This window comes from Lampetra planeri, chromosome 61 (assembly GCF_965212315.1).
Source record: "Lampetra planeri chromosome 61, kcLamPlan1.2.h2, whole genome shotgun sequence".
Taxonomy (NCBI): domain Eukaryota; kingdom Metazoa; phylum Chordata; class Hyperoartia; order Petromyzontiformes; family Petromyzontidae; genus Lampetra; species Lampetra planeri.
The window spans coordinates 1,428,174-1,442,754 of NC_136167.1; positions in this window are offsets into that span (position 1 = coordinate 1,428,174).

The window sequence follows — 14,581 nt, forward strand, 5'->3', positions numbered from 1 at the left end:
ACCATCATCACCACCATCATCATCATCACCACCAACACCATCATCACCACCACCATCATTACCACCATCATCATCATCACCATCATCACCATCACCATCACCACCACCACCATCATCATCATCACCACCACCATCATCATCATCACCACCATCATCATCATCACCACCATCATCACCACCATCATCATCATCACCACCACCATCATCACCACCATCATCACCACCATCATCATCACCACCACCACCATCATCATCATCACAACCATCATCATCATCACAACCATCATCATCATCACCACCACCACCATCATCACCACCATCATTACCACCATCATCATCACCACCATCATTATCATCACCACCACCATCATCACCACCACCACCACCATCATCATCATCATCACCACCATCATCATCATCACCACCACCATCATCATCATCACGATCACCACCACCATCATCATCACCACCACTACCAGCACCATCATCATCACCACCACCACCACCACGATCATCATCACCAACACCACCATCATCGTCGTCGTCACAACGTGGACATTCATAGCAGCCAAAACATTTTAATCGAAACAAATGTAAACACCTGATGTTGATTCTAAATATTGTTGGGGGGGGGACCCGAATCTTGTAAAGCTTTTGACCAGCCTCGTGCTGTGTTGTGGCAACATAAATAAATACAAATAAAAAAAATAAAAAAAAACATAATAAGACGCTGTCTTTCCGACAGTCCTGTTCTTCACCTGAGGACGGCTGCTTGCGTTGTGGCCGAAACGTCGTGAGAATTGTATAATTTTATTATGTTCTATTTTTATTATTTTATTATTTCCCTTCTACGTGACTTTACCGAAAGAACCAAGAAGATGAATCCCTGCAGTCACGAAAGCTTTAAATCGGTTGGTAAAATATTCATGGTTCTTTCGGTAAAGTCACGTAGAAGGGAAAGCCACAGTTTTATTGCCGTGGGTTTCACACCTGATGATGATTGCTTGTGTTGCAATCGAAACGTCGTGAGAATTTTATTGTTTTATTTGTATTATTTTATTATTGCCCTCCTACGTGACTTTACCGAAAGAGCCAAGAAGATGAATCCCTGCAGTCACGAAATCTTTAAATAGAAAAATAAATAAATAAACCACGCACGCCCGCCTTTGTCTCTCTCGCCGCAGCACCGGGGCGCTCACTTGGGAAGCGGTACCAACCTTCCACGGGCCGACTGCGACATCGCCGATGAGTGTTGGCCCTGGGGCGCTGGAATCAAACTGGGTTCCTAGCTCGCTCCGGTTCAGTTTCAGCCTCCGTTGAAGTACCCTGTGAGTTAAGAAGCTATGGAGTGGGGTTTCATCCGTAACAAGCACACACCTTGCACATCAGAGAGCAATAACACTGTTACTAATAGGGTTTTCCCCCCTTTTTTCTGGCAACAAAACTGACGCCTTTTGCAAGGAATCATGTTTACATTAACCATAATACTTGCAGTCAAATGCAAACAAAAACACAATACTCTGATAATGTATGCATTGTCTTTGGAACTGATTGGTCCACACCAGAGACAGCTTTCTTTGGAGCCTAGTCTCATACGGTGTTCGACCAGATGACGCCAAAAGGCGCACAGTTCAAAGACAACGCACCACCAGAGTAATGAGAGCTCGGGGTGAGCAGCTACTTCATGGGACCTCCTTTGCCAGTACCAACATCTACTCATAGGGGTTTTCCCCTTTTTTCTGGCAACAAAACTGACACCTTTTGCAAGGAATCATGCTTACATTAACCACAACACTTGCAGTCAAATGCAAACAAAAAACAACACTCTGATAATGTATGCATCGTCTTTGGAACTGCTTGGTCCAGTCGCTACCCACACAGGGGCAACCTCACAGAGCGTCTGGCGCGGGTCGCCGCTGAGTTTGAAAGTCGGCGGCTTCAGCACCACGGACAGCGCCGCATGCCGAGTCGGGTCTGCAGGGTCCACGGGGCAGTCTCGGCGAAGGGCAGCACGGGGAAGGGCTACGAAGGGCAGGGCAGCACAGGGCAGGGCAGCACGGGGCAGGGCTACACGGGGCAGGGCTACACAGGGCAGGGCAGCACGGGGCAGGGCAGCACAGGGCAGGGCAGCACAGGGCAGGGCTATACGGGGCGGGGCTACACAGGGCATAGCTACGCGGGGCAGAGCAGGACAAGGTGGGACAGGGCGGTGGTCGGGAGGGGATACTGATAACGGGGCCATTGAGAGTGACAGCGCTGGGGGAGGGGGAGGCGTGGAGGGGAGGGGGGGGGCAGATGTCGAGGGCTGGGCGAGAGGGTGAGGGGCGGAGGGGTACGAGGAGGGGAGGGGCTATAAAAGGGGGGGGGGGTAGATGATGCCGCGCTCACAATGGAGGCAGACGCGCCACGCCACGCCGAGACACAATGCGTGGGGCGGGTCGGTCGTTACCCACACTCAGCCATATACACACACAACCATACACACACACACAGCCACTCACTCACTCTCACAGCCATACACTCACTCTCACAGCCACTCACTCACACACAGCCACTCACTCACTCTCACAGCCATACACTCACTCTCACAGCCATACACTCACACAACCATACACTCAATCACTCTCACAGCCATACACACACACAGCCATACACTCACTCAGCCATACACTCACTCTCACAGCCATACACTCACTCAGCCACTCACTCAGCCATACACTCACTCAGCCACACATTCACTCAGCCACTCACTCACTCAGCCACTCACTCAGCAACACTCACTCAGCCACATACTCAGCCACACACACACAGCCACTCACTCACTCAGCCACTCACTCACTCAGCCACTCACTCACTCAGCCACACACTCACTCAGCCACACACTCACTCAGCCACTCACTCACTCAGCAACACACTCACTCAGCCACACACTCACTCAGCCACTCACTCACTCAGCAACACTCACTCAGCCACATACTCACTCAGCCACTCACTCAGCCGCACACTCACTCAGCCACTCACTCAGTCACTCACTCACTCAGCCACTCACTCACTCAGCCACTCACTCAGCCAGACACTCACTCAGCCACACACTCACTCAGCCGCACACTCACTCAGCCGCACACTCACTCAGCCACTCACTCACTCAGCCACTCACTCACTCACTCAGCCACTCACTCAGCCAGACACTCACTCAGCCACACACTCACTCAGCCACTCACTCACTCAGCCACACACACACAGCCACTCACTCACTCAGCAACACTCACTCAGCCACTCACTCACTCAGCCACACACTCACTCAGCCACTCACTCACTCAGCCACACACACACAGCCACTCACTCACTCAGCCGCACACTCACTCAGCCACTCACTCACTCAGCCACTCACTCACTCAGCCACTCACTCACTCAGCCACACACTCACTCAGCCACACACTCACTCAGCCGCACACTCACTCAGCCACTCACTCACTCAGCCACACACTCACTCAGCCACACACTCACTCAGCCACACACTCACTCAGCCGCACACTCACTCAGCCACACACTCACTCACTCAGCCGCACACTCACTCAGCCACACACTCACTCACTCAGCCACTCACTCACTCAGCCACACACTCACTCAGCCGCACACTCACTCAGCCACACACTCACTCAGCCACTCACTCACTCAGCCACACACTCACTCAGCCACACACTCACTCAGCCGCACACTCACTCAGCCGCACACACACAGCCACATACTCACTCAGCCACTCACTCACTCAGCCACACACTCACTCAGCCACACACTCACTCAGCCACTCACTCACTCAGCAACACACTCACTCAGCCACACACTCACTCAGCCACTCACTCACTCAGCAACACTCACTCAGCCACATACTCACTCAGCCACTCACTCAGCCGCACACTCACTCAGCCACTCACTCAGTCACTCACTCACTCAGCCACTCACTCACTCAGCCACTCACTCAGCCAGACACTCACTCAGCCACACACTCACTCAGCCGCACACTCACTCAGCCGCACACTCACTCAGCCACTCACTCACTCAGCCACTCACTCACTCACTCAGCCACTCACTCAGCCAGACACTCACTCAGCCACACACTCACTCAGCCACTCACTCACTCAGCAACACTCACTCAGCCACTCACTCACTCAGCCGCACACTCACTCAGCCACTCACTCACTCAGCCACACACACACAGCCACTCACTCACTCAGCAACACTCACTCAGCCACTCACTCACTCAGCCACACACTCACTCAGCCACTCACTCACTCAGCCACACACACACAGCCACTCACTCACTCAGCCGCACACTCACTCAGCCACTCACTCACTCAGCCACTCACTCACTCAGCCACTCACTCACTCAGCCACACACTCACTCAGCCACACACTCACTCAGCCGCACACTCACTCAGCCACTCACTCACTCAGCCACACACTCACTCAGCCACACACTCACTCAGCCACACACTCACTCAGCCGCACACTCACTCAGCCACACACTCACTCACTCAGCCGCACACTCACTCAGCCACACACTCACTCACTCAGCCACTCACTCACTCAGCCACACACTCACTCAGCCGCACACTCACTCAGCCACACACTCACTCAGCCACTCACTCACTCAGCCACACACTCACTCAGCCACACACTCACTCAGCCGCACACTCACTCAGCCGCACACACACAGCCACATACTCACTCAGCCACACACTCACTCAGCCACTCACTCACTCAGCCACTCACTCACTCAGCCGCACACTCACTCAGCCGCACACACACAGCCACATACTCAGCCACACACACACAGCCACATACTCACTCAGCCACACACTCACTCACTCAGCCACTCACTCACTCAGCCACACACTCACTCAGCCGCACACTCACTCAGCCACACACTCACTCAGCCACTCACTCAATCAGCCACTCACTCACTCAGCCACACACTCACTCAGCCACTCACTCACTCAGCCACACACTCACTCAGCCAGACACTCACTCAGCCACACACTCACTCAAACGCACACTCACTCAGCCGCACACTCACTCAGCCAGACACTCACTCAGCCACACACTCACTCAGCCAGACACTCACTCAGCCACACACTCACTCAGCCAGACACTCACTCAGCCACTCACTCACTCAGCCACACACTCACTCAGCCAGACACTCACTCAGCCACTCACTCACTCAGACGCACACTCACTCAGACGCACACTCACTCAGCCACACACTCACTCAGCCACACACTCACTCAGCCACACACTCACTCAGCCACACACTCACTCAGCCACTCACTCACTCAGCCACACACTCACTCAGCCGCACACTCACTCAGCCGCACACTCACTCAGCCACACACTCACTCAGCCACTCACTCACTCAGCCACACACTCACTCAGCCACACACTCACTCAGACGCACACTCACTCAGACGCACACTCACTCAGCCACACACTCACTCAGCCAGACACTCACTCAGCCACTCACTCACTCAGCCACACACTCACTCAGCCACACACTCACTCAGCCACACACTCACTCAGACGCACACTCACTCAGCCACACACTCACTCAGCCACTCACTCACTCAGCCACACACTCACGCAGCCACACACTCACTCAGCCACACACTCACTCAGACGCACACTCACTCAGCCACACACTCACTCAGCCAGACACTCACTCAGCCACACACTCACTCAGCCACACACTCACTCAGCCGCACACTCACTCAGCCGCACACTCACTCAGCCACACACTCACTCAGCCGCACACTCACTCAGCCACTCACTCACTCAGCCGCACACTCACTCAGCCACACACTCACTCAGCCACACACTCACTCAGCCGCACACTCACTCAGCCACTCACTCACTCAGCCACACACTCACTCAGCCGCACACTCACTCAGCCACACACTCACTCAGACGCACACTCACTCAGCCGCACACTCACTCAGCCACACACTCACTCAGCCACTCACTCACTCAGCCACACACTCACTCAGCCGCACACTCACTCAGCCACACACTCACTCAGCCACACACTCACTCAGCCACACACTCACTCAGCCACACACTCACTCAGCCACACCCTCACTCAGCCATACCCTCACTAAGCCACACACTCACTCAGCCAGACACTCACTCAGCCACACACTCACTCAGCCACTCACTCACTCAGCAACACTCACTCAGCCACATACTCACTCAGCCACTCACTCAGCCGCACACTCACTCAGCCACTCACTCAGTCACTCACTCACTCAGCCACTCACTCACTCAGCCACTCACTCAGCCAGACACTCACTCAGCCAGACACTCACTCAGCCACACACTCACTCAGCCGCACACTCACTCAGCCGCACACTCACTCAGCCACTCACTCACTCAGCCACTCACTCACTCAGCCACTCACTCAGCCAGACACTCACTCAGCCACACACTCACTCAGCCACTCACTCACTCAGCAACACTCACTCAGCCACTCACTCACTCAGCCGCACACTCACTCAGCCACTCACTCACTCAGCCACACACACACAGCCACTCACTCACTCAGCAACACTCACTCAGCCACTCACTCACTCAGCCACACACTCACTCAGCCACTCACTCACTCAGCCACACACACACAGCCACTCACTCACTCAGCCGCACACTCACTCAGCCACTCACTCACTCAGCCACTCACTCACTCAGCCACTCACTCACTCAGCCACACACTCACTCAGCCACACACTCACTCAGCCGCACACTCACTCAGCCACTCACTCACTCAGCCACACACTCACTCAGCCACACACTCACTCAGCCACACACTCACTCAGCCGCACACTCACTCAGCCACACACTCACTCACTCAGCCGCACACTCACTCAGCCACACACTCACTCACTCAGCCACTCACTCACTCAGCCACACACTCACTCAGCCGCACACTCACTCAGCCACACACTCACTCAGCCACTCACTCACTCAGCCACACACTCACTCAGCCACACACTCACTCAGCCGCACACTCACTCAGCCGCACACACACAGCCACATACTCACTCAGCCACACACTCACTCAGCCACTCACTCACTCAGCCACTCACTCACTCAGCCGCACACTCACTCAGCCGCACACACACAGCCACATACTCAGCCACACACACACAGCCACATACTCACTCAGCCACACACTCACTCACTCAGCCACTCACTCACTCAGCCACACACTCACTCAGCCGCACACTCACTCAGCCACACACTCACTCAGCCACTCACTCAATCAGCCACTCACTCACTCAGCCACACACTCACTCAGCCACTCACTCACTCAGCCACACACTCACTCAGCCAGACACTCACTCAGCCACACACTCACTCAGACGCACACTCACTCAGCCGCACACTCACTCAGCCAGACACTCACTCAGCCACACACTCACTCAGCCGCACACTCACTCAGCCGCACACTCACTCAGCCACACACTCACTCACTCAGCCGCACACTCACTCAGCCACACACTCACTCACTCAGCCACTCACTCACTCAGCCACACACTCACTCAGCCGCACACTCACTCAGCCACACACTCACTCAGCCACTCACTCACTCAGCCACACACTCACTCAGCCGCACACTCACTCAGCCGCACACACACAGCCACATACTCACTCAGCCACACACTCACTCAGCCACTCACTCACTCAGCCACTCACTCACTCAGCCGCACACTCACTCAGCCGCACACACACAGCCACATACTCAGCCACACACACACAGCCACATACTCACTCAGCCACACACTCACTCACTCAGCCACTCACTCACTCAGCCACACACTCACTCAGCCGCACACTCACTCAGCCACACACTCACTCAGCCACTCACTCAATCAGCCACTCACTCACTCAGCCACACACTCACTCAGCCACTCACTCACTCAGCCACACACTCACTCAGCCAGACACTCACTCAGCCACACACTCACTCAGACGCACACTCACTCAGCCGCACACTCACTCAGCCAGACACTCACTCAGCCACACACTCACTCAGCCAGACACTCACTCAGCCACACACTCACTCAGCCAGACACTCACTCAGCCACTCACTCACTCAGCCACACACTCACTCAGCCAGACACTCACTCAGCCACTCACTCACTCAGACGCACACTCACTCAGGCGCACACTCACTCAGCCACACACTCACTCAGCCACACACTCACTCAGCCACACACTCACTCAGCCACACACTCACTCAGCCACTCACTCACTCAGCCACACACTCACTCAGCCGCACACTCACTCAGCCGCACACTCACTCAGCCACACACTCACTCAGCCACTCACTCACTCAGCCACACACTCACTCAGCCACACACTCACTCAGACGCACACTCACTCAGACGCACACTCACTCAGCCACACACTCACTCAGCCAGACACTCACTCAGCCACTCACTCACTCAGCCACACACTCACTCAGCCACACACTCACTCAGCCACACACTCACTCAGACGCACACTCACTCAGCCACACACTCACTCAGCCACTCACTCACTCAGCCACACACTCACGCAGCCACACACTCACTCAGCCACACACTCACTCAGACGCACACTCACTCAGCCACACACTCACTCAGCCAGACACTCACTCAGCCACACACTCACTCAGCCGCACACTCACTCAGCCGCACACTCACTCAGCCGCACACTCACTCAGCCACACACTCACTCAGCCGCACACTCACTCAGCCACTCACTCACTCAGCCGCACACTCACTCAGCCACACACTCACTCAGCCACACACTCACTCAGCCGCACACTCACTCAGCCACTCACTCACTCAGCCACACACTCACTCAGCCGCACACTCACTCAGCCACACACTCACTCAGACGCACACTCACTCAGCCGCACACTCACTCAGCCACACACTCACTCAGCCACTCACTCACTCAGCCACACACTCACTCAGCCGCACACTCACTCAGCCACACACTCACTCAGCCACACACTCACTCAGCCACACACTCACTCAGCCACACACTCACTCAGCCACACCCTCACTCAGCCATACCCTCACTAAGCCACACACTCACTCAGCCAGACACTCACTCAGCCACACACTCACTCAGCCACACACTCACTCAGCCACACACTCACTCAGCCACACACTCACTCAGACACACACTCACTCAGCCACTCACTCACTCTGACGCACACTCACTCAGCCACACACTCACTCAGCCGCACACTCACTCAGCCAGCCACTCACTCAGCCACACACTAACTCAGCCACTCACGCACTCAGCCACTCACTCACTCAGCCACTCACTCACTCAGCCACTCACTCAGCCGCACACTCACACAGGCACATACTCACTCAGCCACACACTCACTCAGCCACTCACGCACTCAGCCACTCACTCACTCAGCCACTCACTCACTCAGCCACTCACTCAGCCGCACACTCACACAGCCACTCACTCACTCAGCCACACACTCACTCAGCCACACACTCACTCAGCCGCACACTCACTCAGCCACACACTCACTCAGCCACACACTCACTCAGCCGCACACTCACACAGACACACACTCACTCAGCCACACACACACAGCCACTCACTCACTCAGCCACACACTCACTCAGCCACACACTCACTCAGCCACTCACTCACTCAGCCGCACACTCACTCAGCCACTCACTCACTCACTCAGCCACTCACTCACTCAGCCACACACTCACTCAGCCGCACACTCACTCAGCCGCACACTCACTCAGCCAGACACTCGCTCAGCCACTCACTCACTCAGCCACTCACTCACTCAGCCACTCACTCACTCAGCCACACACTCACTCAGCCGCTCACTCACTCAACCACACACTCACTCAGCCACTCACTCACTCAGCCGCACACTCACTCAGCCACACACTCACTCACTCAGCCACTCACTCAGCCACACACTCACTCAGCCAGACACTCACTCAGCCGCACACTCACTCAGCCGCACACTCACTCAGCCAGACACTCACTCAGCCACACACTCACTCAGCCACTCACTCACTCACTCGTACACTCACTCAGCCACTCACTCACTCAACCGTACACTCATTCAGCCGCACACTCACTCAGCCACATACTCACTCAGCCACTCACTCACTCAGCCACACACTCACTCAGCCACTTACTCACTCAGCCACACACTCACTCAGCCACACACTCACTCAGCCACACACTCACTCAGCCACTCACTCACTCAGCCACACACTCACTCAGCCACTCACTCACTCACTCAGCCACACACTCACTCAGCCACACACTCACTCAGCCACACACTCACTCAGCCACACACTCACTCAGCCACACACTCACTCAGCCACATCCTCACTAAGCCACTCACTCACTTAGCCGCACATTCACTCAGCCACACACTCACTCAGCCACTCACTCAGCCACACACTCACTCAGCCACACACTCAGCCACTCACTCACTCAGCCACACACTCACTCATCCACACACTCACTCAGCCACACACTCACTCACTCAGCCACTCACTCAGCCACACACTCACTCAGCCACTCACTCACTCAGCCACACACTCACTCAGCCACACACTCACTCAGCCGCACACTCACTCAGCCACTCACTCACTCAGCCACACACACACAGCCACTCACTCACTCAGCAACACTCACTCAGCCACTCACTCACTCAGCCACTCACTCACTCAGCCACACACTCACTCAGCCACTCACTCACTCAGCCACACACTCACTCAGCCACTCACTCAGCCACACACTCACTCAGCCACTCACTCACTCAGCAACACTCACTCAGCCACTCACTCACTCAGCCGCACACTCACTCAGCCACTCACTCACTCAGCCACACACACACAGCCACTCACTCACTCAGCAACACTCACTCAGCCACTCACTCACTCAGCCACACACTCACTCAGCCACTCACTCACTCAGCCACTCACTCACTCAGCCACTCACTCACTCAGCCACACACTCACTCAGCCACACACTCACTCAGCCGCACACTCACTCAGCCACTCACTCACTCAGCCACACACTCACTCAGCCACACACTCACTCAGCCACACACTCACTCAGCCGCACACTCACTCAGCCACACACTCACTCACTCAGCCGCACACTCACTCAGCCACACACTCACTCACTCAGCCACTCACTCACTCAGCCACACACTCACTCAGCCGCACACTCACTCAGCCACACACTCACTCAGCCACTCACTCACTCAGCCACACACTCACTCAGCCACACACTCACTCAGCCGCACACTCACTCAGCCGCACACACACAGCCACATACTCACTCAGCCACACACTCACTCAGCCACTCACTCACTCAGCCACTCACTCAGCCGCACACTCACTCAGCCGCACACACACAGCCACATACTCAGCCACACACACACAGCCACATACTCACTCAGCCACACACTCACTCACTCAGCCACTCACTCACTCAGCCACACACTCACTCAGCCGCACACTCACTCAGCCACACACTCACTCAGCCACTCACTCAATCAGCCACTCACTCACTCAGCCACACACTCACTCAGCCACTCACTCACTCAGCCACACACTCACTCAGCCAGACACTCACTCAGCCACACACTCACTCAGACGCACACTCACTCAGCCGCACACTCACTCAGCCAGACACTCACTCAGCCACACACTCACTCAGCCAGACACTCACTCAGCCACACACTCACTCAGCCAGACACTCACTCAGCCACTCACTCACTCAGCCACACACTCACTCAGCCAGACACTCACTCAGCCACTCACTCACTCAGACGCACACTCACTCAGACGCACACTCACTCAGCCACACACTCACTCAGCCACACACTCACTCAGCCACACACTCACTCAGCCACACACTCACTCAGCCACTCACTCACTCAGCCACACACTCACTCAGCCGCACACTCACTCAGCCGCACACTCACTCAGCCACACACTCACTCAGCCACTCACTCACTCAGCCACACACTCACTCAGCCACACACTCACTCAGACGCACACTCACTCAGACGCACACTCACTCAGCCACACACTCACTCAGCCAGACACTCACTCAGCCACTCACTCACTCAGCCACACACTCACTCAGCCACACACTCACTCAGCCACACACTCACTCAGCCACACACTCACTCAGCCACACACTCACTCAGCCACATCCTCACTAAGCCACTCACTCACTTAGCCGCACATTCACTCAGCCACACACTCACTCAGCCACTCACTCAGCCACACACTCACTCAGCCACACACTCAGCCACTCACTCACTCAGCCACTCACTCACTCATCCACACACTCACTCAGCCACACACTCACTCAGCCACTCACTCAGCCACACACTCACTCAGCCACTCACTCACTCAGCCACACACTCACTCAGCACTCACTCAGCAACACTCACTCAGCCACTCACTCACTCAGCCGCACACTCACTCAGCCACTCACTCACTCAGCCACACACACACAGCCACTCACTCACTCAGCAACACTCACTCAGCCACTCACTCACTCAGCCACACACTCACTCAGCCACTCACTCACTCAGCCACTCACTCACTCAGCCACTCACTCACTCAGCCACTCACTCACTCAGCCACACACTCACTCAGCCACACACTCACTCAGCCGCACACTCACTCAGCCACTCACTCACTCAGCCACACACTCACTCAGCCACACACTCACTCAGCCACACACTCACTCAGCCGCACACTCACTCAGCCACACACTCACTCACTCAGCCGCACACTCACTCAGCCACACACTCACTCACTCACTCAGCCACTCACTCACTCAGCCACACACTCACTCAGCCGCACACTCACTCAGCCACACACTCACTCAGCCACTCACTCACTCAGCCACACACTCACTCAGCCACACACTCACTCAGCCGCACACTCACTCAGCCGCACACACACAGCCACATACTCACTCAGCCACACACTCACTCAGCCACTCACTCACTCAGCCACTCACTCACTCAGCCGCACACTCACTCAGCCGCACACACACAGCCACATACTCAGCCACACACACACAGCCACATACTCACTCAGCCACACACTCACTCACTCAGCCACTCACTCACTCAGCCACACACTCACTCAGCCGCACACTCACTCAGCCACACACTCACTCAGCCACTCACTCAATCAGCCACTCACTCACTCAGCCACACACTCACTCAGCCACTCACTCACTCAGCCACACACTCACTCAGCCAGACACTCACTCAGCCACACACTCACTCAGACGCACACTCACTCAGCCGCACACTCACTCAGCCAGACACTCACTCAGCCACACACTCACTCAGCCAGACACTCACTCAGCCACACACTCACTCAGCCAGACACTCACTCAGCCACTCACTCACTCAGCCACACACTCACTCAGCCAGACACTCACTCAGCCACTCACTCACTCAGACGCACACTCACTCAGACGCACACTCACTCAGCCACACACTCACTCAGCCACACACTCACTCAGCCACACACTCACTCAGCCACACACTCACTCAGCCACTCACTCACTCAGCCACACACTCACTCAGCCGCACACTCACTCAGCCGCACACTCACTCAGCCACACACTCACTCAGCCACTCACTCACTCAGCCACACACTCACTCAGCCACACACTCACTCAGACGCACACTCACTCAGACGCACACTCACTCAGCCACACACTCACTCAGCCAGACACTCACTCAGCCACTCACTCACTCAGCCACACACTCACTCAGCCACACACTCACTCAGCCACACACTCACTCAGACGCACACTCACTCAGCCACACACTCACTCAGCCACTCACTCACTCAGCCACACACTCACGCAGCCACACACTCACTCAGCCACACACTCACTCAGACGCACACTCACTCAGCCACACACTCACTCAGCCAGACACTCACTCAGCCACACACTCACTCAGCCACACACTCACTCAGCCGCACACTCACTCAGCCGCACACTCACTCAGCCACACACTCACTCAGCCGCACACTCACTCAGCCACTCACTCACTCAGCCGCACACTCACTCAGCCACACACTCACTCAGCCACACACTCACTCAGCCGCACACTCACTCAGCCACTCACTCACTCAGCCACACACTCACTCAGCCGCACACTCACTCAGCCACACACTCACTCAGACGCACACTCACTCAGCCGCACACTCACTCAGCCACACACTCACTCAGCCACTCACTCACTCAGCCACACACTCACTCAGCCGCACACTCACTCAGCCACACACTCACTCAGCCACACACTCACTCAGCCACACACTCACTCAGCCACACACTCACTCAGCCACACACTCACTCAGCCACACCCTCACTCAGCCATACCCTCACTAAGCCACACACTCACTCAGCCAGACACTCACTCAGCCACACACTCACTCAGCCACACACTCACTCAGCCACACACTCACTCAGCCACACACTCACT